Source organism: Callionymus lyra, unplaced genomic scaffold, assembly GCF_982586985.1.
Source record: "Callionymus lyra unplaced genomic scaffold, fCalLyr1.hap1.1 HAP1_SCAFFOLD_63, whole genome shotgun sequence".
In the NCBI taxonomy this organism is placed as follows: domain Eukaryota; kingdom Metazoa; phylum Chordata; class Actinopteri; order Syngnathiformes; family Callionymidae; genus Callionymus; species Callionymus lyra.
The window spans coordinates 295,001-305,000 of NW_028258571.1; the positions used below are offsets into that span (position 1 = coordinate 295,001).

The 10,000-nt window shown below is 57.6% G+C and overlaps 1 non-coding gene across 1 annotated transcript; it reads right to left on the reverse strand.

Annotated features, from left to right (window-relative positions):
- Positions 1 to 8,717: 8,717 nt before the first annotated feature.
- LOC148058656 (5S ribosomal RNA) lies at positions 8,718 to 8,836 on the reverse strand. The gene has a single exon (XR_015709685.1). It is a non-coding gene; the product is annotated as a 5S ribosomal RNA (ribosomal RNA).
- Between the last annotated feature and the right edge of the window lie 1,164 nt (positions 8,837 to 10,000).

Below are 10,000 nucleotides of genomic sequence, written 5' to 3' on the forward strand. Positions count from 1 at the left end.
ACCACTTTTTGCAGAGCAGTCACACTCGGAAAAAATTTCTTTCGTCAGGCAAAAGAACCAGAGTTCTCCGCGGCCATCCACTCCAACCTTGTCCGACTTTGAGGCACCAGGCTCGGCCACCCTCCGAGCCTTTTCCTTCCCTCTCCTGTTATGGTGCCTCCCTATTAACCTCTAGGTGGTTGCGCTCGTGACATCAAAAAGACCACTTTTTGCAGAGCAGTCACACTCGGAAAAAATTTCTTTCGTCAGGCAAAAGAACCAGAGTTCTCCGCGGCCATCCACTCCAACCTTGTCCGATTTTGAGGCACCAGGCTCGGCCACCCTCCGAGCCTTTTCACTCCCTCTCCTGTTATGGTGCCTCCCTATTAACCTCTAGGTGGTTGCGCTCGTGACATCAAAAAGACCACTTTTTGCAGAGCAGTCACACTCGGAAAAAATTTCTTTCGTCAGGCAAAAGAACCAGAGTTCTCAGCGGTCATCCACTCCAACCTTGTCCGACTTTGAGGCACCAGGCTCGGCCACCCTCCGAGCCTTTTCACTCCCTCTCCTGTTATGGTGCCTCCCTATTAACCTCTAGGTGGTTGCGCTCGTGACATCAAAAAGACCACTTTTTGCAGAGCAGTCACACTCGGAAAAAATTTCTTTCGTCAGGCAAAAGAACCAGAGTTCTCCGCGGCCATCCACTCCAACCTTGTCCGATTTTGAGGCACCAGGCTCGGCCACCCTCCGAGCCTTTTCACTCCCTCTCCTGTTATGGTGCCTCCCTATTAACCTCTAGGTGGTTGCGCTCGTGACATCAAAAAGACCACTTTTTGCAGAGCAGTCACACTCGGAAAAAATTTCTTTCGTCAGGCAAAAGAACCAGAGTTCTCAGCGGTCATCCACTCCAACCTTGTCCGACTTTGAGGCACCAGGCTCGGCCACCCTCCGAGCCTTTTCACTCCCTCTCCTGTTATGGTGCCTCCCTATTAACCTCTAGGTGGTTGCGCTCGTGACATCAAAAAGACCACTTTTTGCAGAGCAGTCACACTCGGAAAAAATTTCTTTCGTCTGGCAAAAGAACCAGAGTTTTCAGCGGTCATCCACTCCAACCTTGTCCGATTTTGAGGCACCAGGCTCGGCCACCCTCCGAGCCTTTTCACTCCCTCTCCTGTTATGGTGCCTCCCTATTAACCTCTAGGTGGTTGCGCTCGTGACATCAAAAAGACCACTTTTTGCAGAGCAGTCACACTCGGAAAAAATTTCTTTCGTCTGGCAAAAGAACCAGAGTTTTCAGCGGTCATCCACTCCAACCTTGTCCGATTTTGAGGCACCAGGCTCGGCCACCCTCCGAGCCTTTTCACTCCCTCTCCTGTTATGGTGCCTCCCTATTAACCTCTAGGTGGTTGCGCTCGTGACATCAAAAAGACCACTTTTTGCAGAGCAGTCACACTCGGAAAAAATTTCTTTCGTCAGGCAAAAGAACCAGAGTTTTCAGCGGTCATCCACTCCAACCTTGTCCGATTTTGAGGCACCAGGCTCGGCCACCCTCCGAGCCTTTTCACTCCCTCTCCTGTTATGGTGCCTCCCTATTAACCTCTAGGTGGTTGCGCTCGTGACATCAAAAAGACCACTTTTTGCAGAGCAGTCACACTCGGAAAAAATTTCTTTCGTCTGGCAAAAGAACCAGAGTGTTCAGCGGTCATCCACTCCAACCTTGTCCGATTTTGAGGCACCAGGCTCGGCCACCCTCCGAGCCTTTTCACTCCCTCTCCTGTTATGGTGCCTCCCTATTAACCTCTAGGTGGTTGCGCTCGTGACATCAAAAAGACCACTTTTTGAGGAGCAGTCACACTCGGAAAAAAATTCTTTCGTCTGGCAAAAGAACCAGAGTTTTCAGCGGTCATCCACTCCAACCTTGTCCGATTTTGAGGCACCAGGCTCGGCCACCGTCCGAGCCTTTTCACTCCCTCTCCTGTTATGGTGCCTCCCTATTAACCTCTAGGTGGTTGCGCTCGTGACATCAAAAAGACCACTTTTTGCAGAGCAGTCACACTCGGAAAAAATTTCTTTCGTCTGGCAAAAGAACCAGAGTTTTCAGCGGTCATCCACTCCAACCTTGTCCGACTTTGAGGCACCAGACTCGGCCACCCTCCGAGCCTTTTCACTCCCTCTCCTGTTATGGTGCCTCCCTATTAACCTCTAGGTGGTTGCGCTCGTGACATCAAAAAGACCACTTTTTGCAGAGCAGTCACACTCGGGAAAAATTTCTTTCGTCTGGCAAAAGAACCAGAGTTTTCAGCGGTCATCCACTCCAACCTTGTCCGATTTTGAGGCACCAGGCTCGGCCACCGTCCGAGCCTTTTCACTCCCTCTCCTGTTATGGTGCCTCCCTATTAACCTCTAGGTGGTTGCGCTCGTGACATCAAAAAGACCACTTTTTTCAGAGCAGTCACACTCGGGAAAAATTTCTTTCGTCTGGCAAAAGAACCAGAGTTTTCAGCGGTCATCCACTCCAACCTTGTCCGATTTTGAGGCACCAGGCTCGGCCACCCTCCGAGCCTTTTCACTCCCTCTCCTGTTATGGTGCCTCCCTATTAACCTCTAGGTGGTTGCGCTCGTGACATCAAAAAGACCACTTTTTTCAGAGCAGTCACACTCGGGAAAAATTTCTTTCGTCTGGCAAAAGAACCAGAGTTTTCAGCGGTCATCCACTCCAACCTTGTCCGATTTTGAGGCACCAGGCTCGGCCACCGTCCGAGCCTTTTCACTCCCTCTCCTGTTATGGTGCCTCCCTATTAACCTCTAGGTGGTTGCGCTCGTGACATCAAAAAGACCACTTTTTTCAGAGCAGTCACACTCGGGAAAAATTTCTTTCGTCTGGCAAAAGAACCAGAGTTATCAGCGGTCATCCACTCCAACCTTGTCCGACGTTGAGGCACCGATGTCGGCCAAGTTCTGAGCGTTCCACCGCCGAATGCCACTGGTCCTCAACACAGCGGACTTCCAATCCAACCTTGTCCGACTTTGAGGCACCGAAGTCGGCCTCAGCCCGAGCCTTCCCCCGCCGACCTCACTGGAGCCCGCCATCCAGGGACCGGCGGAGGTCGCCCGCATGACCGCGGCAAAGTGTCTCGAAGTCGGGCACGACCGCTCGAGTCACCCGCCAACCCGGTCCGGGGCACCTCCAGGGACCGGCGGAGGTCGCCCGCATGACCGCGGCAAAGTGTCTCAAAGTCGGGCACGACCGCTCGAGTCACCCGCCAACCCGGTCCGGGGCACCTCCAGGGACCGGCGGAGGACGCCCGCATGACCGCGACAAAGTGTCTCAAAGTCGGGCACGACCGCTCGAGTCACCCGCCAACCCGGTCCGGGGCACCTCCAGGGACCGGCGGAGGACGCCCGCATGACCGCGACAAAGTGTCTCAAAGTCGGGCACGACCGCTCGAGTCACCCGCCAACCCGGTCCGGGGCACCTCCAGGGACCGGCGGAGGACGCCCGCATGACCGCGACAAAGTGTCTCAAAGTCGGGCATGACCGCTCGAGTCACCCGCCAACCCGGTCCGGGGCACCTCCAGGGACCGGCGGAGGACGCCCGCATGACCGCGACAAAGTGTCTCAAAGTCGGGCATGACCGCTCGAGTCACCCGCCAACCCGGTCCGGGGCACCTCCAGGGACCGGCGGAGGACGCCCGCATGACCGCGACAAAGTGTCTCAAAGTCGGGCACGACCGCTCGAGTCACCCGCCAACCCGGTCCGGGGCACCTCCAGGGACCGGCGGAGGACGCCCGCATGACCGCGACAAAGTGTCTCAAAGTCGGGCACGACCGTTCGAGTCACCCGCCAACCCGGTCCGGGGAACCTCCGGGGACCGGCGGAGGTCGCCCGCATGACCGCGGCAAAGTGTCTCAAAGTCGGGCACGACCGCTCGAGTCACCCGCCAACCCGGTCCGGGGCACCTCCAGGGACCGGCGGAGGATGCCCGCATGACCGCGACAAAGTGTCTCAAAGTCGGGCACGACCGCTCGAGTCACCCGCCAACCCGGTCCGGGGCACCTCCAGGGACCGGCGGAGGACGCCCGCATGACCGCGACAAAGTGTCTCAAAGTCGGGCATGACCGTTCGAGTCACCCGCCAACCCGGTCCGGGGCACCTCCAGGGACCGGCGGAGGAGGCCCGCATGACCGCGACAAAGTGTCTCAAAGTCGGGCATGACCGCTCGAGTCACCCGCCAACCCGGTCCGGGGCACCTCCGGGGACCGGCGGAGGACGCCCGCATGACCGCGACAAAGTGTCTCAAAGTCGGGCACGACCGCTCGAGTCACCCGCCAACCCGGTCCGGGGCACCTCCAGGGACCGGCGGAGGACGCCCGCATGACCGCGACAAAGTGTCTCAAAGTCGGGCACGACCGCTCGAGTCACCCGCCAACCCGGTCCGGGGCACCTCCAGGGACCGGCGGAGGTCGCCCGCATGACCGCGACAAAGTGTCTCAAAGTCGGGCATGACCGCTCGAGTCACCCGCCAACCCGGTCCGGGGCACCTCCGGGGACCGGCGGAGGACGCCCGCATGACCGCGACAAAGTGTCTCAAAGTCGGGCACGACCGCTCGAGTCACCCGCCAACCCGGTCCGGGGCACCTCCGGGGAGCAGTGGAGGTCGCTCGCATGACCGCGACAAAGTGTCTCAAAGTCGGGCATGACCGCTCGAGTCGCCCGCCATCCCGGTCCGGAGCTCAACACTTTGTCGTTTTTTCCACTCCCTCCCCATTAACCTCTAGGTGGTTGCGCTCGTGACATCAAAAAGACCACTTTTTGAGGAGCAGTCACACTTAGGAAAAATCCGTTTGCGCTCACACCATCCCTCCCCATTAACCTCTAGGTGGTTGCGCTCGTGACATCAAAAAGACCACTTTTTGAGGAGCAGTCACACTTAGGAAAAATCCGTTTGCGCTCACACCATCCCTCCCCATTAACCTCTAGGTGGTTGCGCTCGTGACATCAAAAAGACCACTTTTTGAGGAGCAGTCACACTTAGGAAAAATCCGTTTGCGCTCACACCATCCCTCCCCATTAACCTCTAGGTGGTTGCGCTCGTGACATCAAAAAGACCACTTTTTGAGGAGCAGTCAGACACCGAGGTTTTCTGGATTTATGTCCGTTTTCCTGGTTCTCTGACTCGGGCACCTTGTGACCGACATCCCCCCCTTCCCTGGTTCTATTTTGCCGATACTTTGGTGAGTTTTCTACCCGCAAACCAAGCCCCCCAAGCCCGCCGCCTGGTGGGGGAGCATGCCGCCTGGCCCGGTTCTATTTTAGGTCACTTTGGTGAGTTTTCTACCCGCAAACCAAGCCCCCCAAGCCCGCCGCCTGGTGGGGGAAGAGGCCCCCTGGTCCCGGTTCTATTTTAGGACACTTTGGTGAGTTTTCTACCCGCAAACCAAGCCCCCCAAGCCCGCCGCCTGGTGGGGGAACATGCCCCCTGGTCCCGGTTCTATTTTAGGACACTTTGGTGAGTTTTCTACCCGCAAACCAAGCCCCCCAAGCCCGCCGCCTGGTGGGGGAACATGCCGCCTAGCCCGGTTCTATTTTAGGTCACTTTGGTGAGTTTTCTACCCGCAAACCAAGCCCCCCAAGCCCGCCGCCTGGTGGGGGAAGAGGCCCCCTGGTCCCGGTTCTATTTTAGGACACTTTGGTGAGTTTTCTACCCGCAAACCAAGCCCCCCAAGCCCGCCGCCTGGTGGGGGAACATGCCCCCTGGTCCTGGTTCTATTTTAGGACACTTTGGTGAGTTTTCTACCCGCAAACCAAGCCCCCCAAGCCCGCCGCCTGGTGGGGGAACATGCCCCCTGGTCCCGGTTCTATTTTAGGACACTTTGGTGAGTTTTCTACCCGGAAACCAAGCCCCCCAAGCCCGCCACCTGGTGGGGGAAGAGGCCCCCTGGTCCCGGTTCTATTTTAGGACACTTTGGTGAGTTTTCTACCCACACTGCAGGTCCCCAAATGCCGCCATCTGGTGGGGGAACATGCCGCCTGCACCGGTTCTATTTTAAGTCACTTTGGTGAGTTTTCTACCCACACTACGGGTCCCCAAATGCCGCCATCTGGTGGGGGAACATGCCGCCTGCACCGGTTCTATTTTAAGTCACTTTGGTGAGTTTTCTACCCACACTACGGCTCCCCAAATGCCGCCATCTGGTGGGGGAACATGCCGCCTGCACCGGTTCTATTTTAAGTCACTTTGGTGAGTTTTCTACCCACACTACGGGTCCCCAAATGCCGCCATCTGGTGGGGGAACATGCCGCCTGCACCGGTTCTATTTTAAGTCACTTTGGTGAGTTTTCTACCCACACTACGGGTCCCCAAATGCCGCCATCTGGTGGGGGAACATGCCGCCTGCACCGGTTCTATTTTAAGTCACTTTGGTGAGTTTTCTACCCACACTACGGGTCCCCAAATGCCGCCATCTGGTGGGGGAACATGCCGCCTGCACCGGTTCTATTTTAAGTCACTTTGGTGAGTTTTCTACCCACACTACGGGTCCCCAAATGCCGCCATCTGGTGGGGGAACATGCCGCCTGCACCGGTTCTATTTTAAGTCACTTTGGTGAGTTTTCTACCCACACTACGGGTCCCCAAATGCCGCCATCTGGTGGGGGAACATGCCGCCTGCACCGGTTCTATTTTAAGTCACTTTGGTGAGTTTTCTACCCACACTACGGGTCCCCAAATGCCGCCATCTGGTGGGGGAACATGCCGCCTGCACCGGTTCTATTTTAAGTCACTTTGGTGAGTTTTCTACCCACACTACGGGTCCCCAAATGCCGCCATCTGGTGGGGGAACATGCCGCCTGCACCGGTTCTATTTTAAGTCACTTTGGTGAGTTTTCTACCCACACCACGGGTCCCCAAATGCCGCCATCTGGTGGGGGAACTGCCGCCTAGTCCCGGTTCTATTTTAGGTCACTTTTCTCACTTTCTGACCCACAAATAATGCCCCAAATGCCGCCGCCTGGTGGGGGGAACTGCCGCCTAGTCCCGGTTCTATTTTAGGTCACTTTTCTCACTTTCTTACCCACAAATAATGCCCCAAATGCCGCCGCCTGGTGGGGGGAACTGCCGCCTAGTCCCGGTTCTATTTTAGGTCACTTTTCTCACTTTCTGACCCACAAATAATGCCCCAAATGCCGCCGCCTGGTGGGGGGAACTGCCGCCTAGTCCCGGTTCTATTTTAGGTCACTTTTCTCACTTTTCTACCCACAAATAATGCCCCAAATGCCGCCGCCTGGTGGGGGGAACTGCCGCCTAGTCCCGGTTCTATTTTAGGTCACTTTTCTCACTTTTCTACCCACAAATAATGCCCCAAATGCCGCCGCCTGGTGGGGGGAACTGCCGCCTAGTCCCGGTTCTATTTTAGGTCACTTTTCTCACTTTCTGACCCACAAATAATGCCCCAAATGCCGCCGCCTGGTGGGGGGAACTGCCGCCTAGTCCCGGTTCTATTTTAGGTCACTTTTCTCACTTTCTGACCCACAAATAATGCCCCAAATGCCGCCGCCTGGTGGGGGGGAACTGCCGCCTAGTCCCGGTTCTATTTTAGGTCACTTTTCTCACTTTCTGACCCACAAATAATGCCCCAAATGCCGCCGCCTGGTGGGGGGAACTGCCGCCTAGTCCCGGTTCTATTTTAGGTCACTTTTCTCACTTTCTTACCCACAAATAATGCCCCAAATGCCGCCGCCTGGTGGGGGGAACTGCCGCCTAGTCCCGGTTCTATTTTAGGTCACTTTTCTCACTTTCTGACCCACAAATAATGCCCCAAATGCCGCCGCCTGGTGGGGGGAACTGCCGCCTAGTCCCGGTTCTATTTTAGGTCACTTTTCTCACTTTTCTACCCACAAATAATGCCCCAAATGCCGCCGCCTGGTGGGGGGAACTGCCGCCTAGTCCCGGTTCTATTTTAGGTCACTTTTCTCACTTTTCTACCCACAAATAATGCCCCAAATGCCGCCGCCTGGTGGGGGGAACTGCCGCCTAGTCCCGGTTCTATTTTAGGTCACTTTTCTCACTTTCTGACCCACAAATAATGCCCCAAATGCCGCCGCCTGGTGGGGGGAACTGCCGCCTAGTCCCGGTTCTATTTTAGGTCACTTTTCTCACTTTCTGACCCACAAATAATGCCCCAAATGCCGCCGCCTGGTGGGGGGGAACTGCCGCCTAGTCCCGGTTCTATTTTAGGTCACTTTTCTCACTTTCTGACCCACAAATAATGCCCCAAATGCCGCCGCCTGGTGGGGGGAACTGCCGCCTAGTCCCGGTTCTATTTTAGGTCACTTTTCTCACTTTCTTACCCACAAATAATGCCCCAAATGCCGCCGCCTGGTGGGGGGAACTGCCGCCTAGTCCCGGTTCTATTTTAGGTCACTTTTCTCACTTTCTGACCCACAAATAATGCCCCAAATGCCGCCGCCTGGTGGGGGGAACTGCCGCCTAGTCCCGGTTCTATTTTAGGTCACTTTTCTCACTTTTCTACCCACAAATAATGCCCCAAATGCCGCCGCCTGGTGGGGGGAACTGCCGCCTAGTCCCGGTTCTATTTTAGGTCACTTTTCTCACTTTCTTACCCACAAATAATGCCCCAAATGCCGCCGCCTGGTGGGGGGAACTGCCGCCTAGTCCCGGTTCTATTTTAGGTCACTTTTCTCACTTTTCTACCCACAAATAATGGCAAAAAAAAATGCTTACAGCACCCAGTATTCCCAGGCGGTCTCCCATCCAAGTACTAACTGGGCCCGACCCTGCTTGGCTTCCGAGATCAGACGAGATCGGGCTCATTCAGGGTGGTGTGGCCGTAAGCGAGGGAAGCGCTTGTGAAATGCCCCAAAGTGTTGAAAATGTTCCCCAGGCCCCTGGTTCCCCATCCCCGCAGGAGGAGGCTCCCCAGGCCCCCTGGTTCCCCATCCCCGCAGGAGGAGGCTCCCCAGGCCCCCTGGTGCAGGAGGAGGCTCCCCAGGCCCCTGGTTCCCCATCCCCGCAGGAGGAGGCTCCCCAGGCCCCCTGGTTCCCCATCCCCGCAGGAGGAGGCTCCCCAGGCCCCATGGTTCCCCATCACCGCAGGAGGAGGCTCCCCAGGCCCCTGGTTCCCCATCCCCGCAGGAGGAGGCTCCCCAGGCCCCCTGGTTCCCCATCCCCGCAGGAGGAGGCTCCCCAGGCCCCATGGTTCCCCATCACCGCAGGAGGAGGCTCCCCAGGCCCCCTGGTTCCCCATCCCCGCAGGAGGAGGCTCCCCAGGCCCCCTGGTGCAGGAGGAGGCTCCCCAGGCCCCCTGGTTCCCCATCCCCGCAGGAGGAGGCTCCCCAGGCCCCCTGGTTCTCCATGCCCGCAGGAGGAGGCTCCCCAGGCCCCTGGTTCCCCATGACCGCAGGAGGAGGCTCCCCAGGCCCCCTGGTTCTCCATCCCCGCAGGAGGAGGCTCCCCAGGCCCCCTGGTTCTCCATGCCCGCAGGAGGAGGCTCCCCAGGCCCCCATGTTCTCCATGCCCGCAGGAGGAGGCTCCCCAGGCCCCTTGGTTCTCCATCCCCGCAGGAGGAGGCTCCCCAGGCCCCTGGTTCTCCATCCCCGCAGGAGGAGGCTCCCCAGGCGCCCTGGTTCTCCATCCCCGCAGGAGGAGGCTCCCCAGGCCCCCTGGTTCTCCATCCCCGCAGGAGGAGGCTCCCCAGGCCCCATGGTTCCCCATCACCGCAGGAGGAGGCTCCCCAGGCCCCCTGGTTCCCCATCCCCGCAGGAGGAGGCTCCCCAGGCCCCCTGGTTGGGAGAGGGGGAAAAAGAGCAAAGTGTTTAAAAATGCCCCAAAGTGTTGAAAATGTTCCCCAGGCCCCTGGTTCCCCATCCCCGCAGGAGGAGGCTCCCCAGGCCCCCTGGTTGGGAGAGGGGGAAAAAGAGCAAAGTGTTTAAAAATGCCCCAAAGTGTTGAAAATGTTCCCCAGGCCCCTGGTTCCCCATCCCCGCAGGAGGAGGCTCCC